This window comes from Xenopus laevis, chromosome 2L (assembly GCF_017654675.1).
Source record: "Xenopus laevis strain J_2021 chromosome 2L, Xenopus_laevis_v10.1, whole genome shotgun sequence".
Taxonomy (NCBI): Eukaryota; Metazoa; Chordata; class Amphibia; order Anura; family Pipidae; genus Xenopus; species Xenopus laevis.
The window spans coordinates 94,648,104-94,649,411 of NC_054373.1; positions in this window are offsets into that span (position 1 = coordinate 94,648,104).

The following is a 1,308-nucleotide window of genomic DNA, read 5'->3' on the forward strand; positions in this document are numbered from 1 at the left end:
ACTGTGCAAAATACACCACAAAAGCAGACACCCTCCCCCCAGACCAACTGTGACGTCTGCATGGGCAGATTAACCCCCTATTCCATTAGCACTGGTAGACTTACCCCATGTATCAAGACAAACCATCCCTTTACTGCATAGATTTAAAAGATTAACATTTTTTATGCTAAGTACTAGCAGAGATCCATCATTTTCTGCTTTTAAACAAAAATGAACTGGAGTATTAGCACTCCTTATTTTCTCTGCTCCTCTTATATCAAGTTTTATTAGCTGTTGTCTACAACTGTATTGTCCAGCCCTTCCAGTTAAGTAGACAAGCGCTAACACCAGTGCATCTGTGCTTTTTTCATTGGACAGAAAATCCGCTAGGTGTGACATTATTCAAAATGTGCTTGGTGACAGATATAAGGCTTTCACCAGCCACACACACATAGATATTTATATATATTCTTCTAAATGGACCAGCACTCCAAGTATTTTCAATTCAATAATTTATTGTAACATCAGTGGTGTATCCAAAGTTTTCGCCAAATGGCTGGTCCATTTAAGTTGGCCATAGATGTTATTGTGAGACCACGATTATCTTGAAAAGATCGTACGTTCGTATGAATTGTCTATCAACTAAAAAGACCAATTTGCCAGGAAAACAAAGGGGAGCTAGAGAAATCTTTGCGTCTATGGGGACCCAATCTTTGGTTATCTCAAAATTGTTACAAAAGTATCTTATCAGCAGCTGTGGCTCTCTGTCAAAAGCCAATTAAGTTAGAAACTTTGTTTCTTTTTCTGGCTGTTCAGTGCAGAGAAAAACTGGACTTTCCAGTACAAATGAGGGACAGCAGGTTGAGCTGTCGCTAAAAACGGGACAGTTGGGAGGTATGGTAAATAACTCCTGCTGGGCAGCCACCACGGAAACATATGAAGGGACCAAGAGAGTCACTCCAGAATGCAAGCAGATGATTAGCTGAATTAGATGTCAGTTTCAGCCTGAGACACAGTAACCATGGTACCAAGAACTGTTGCTATGGTGACTGCCAGTAAAAGGCCAGTATCTCTAGTACTGCCGGGTCTCATATTATAAGAAATGTGAATTTAAGGATGCAGCTGCTGTCTAGAATGACAGAGGAGCCATGCTACTGAGAACACATCAACAGTGTATTGTAACAGTCACGGTCATGAATAGTAAGATCACATAGAGGTCTGACTCCCAATTTTATTTACTGCAACATACTCCTCAATCGGAACCTGTAGCAGAACAATTAAATGTGTCCAGGGCAGCGTAAATTGGCCTGAACCCATTTGTGTTCCAAA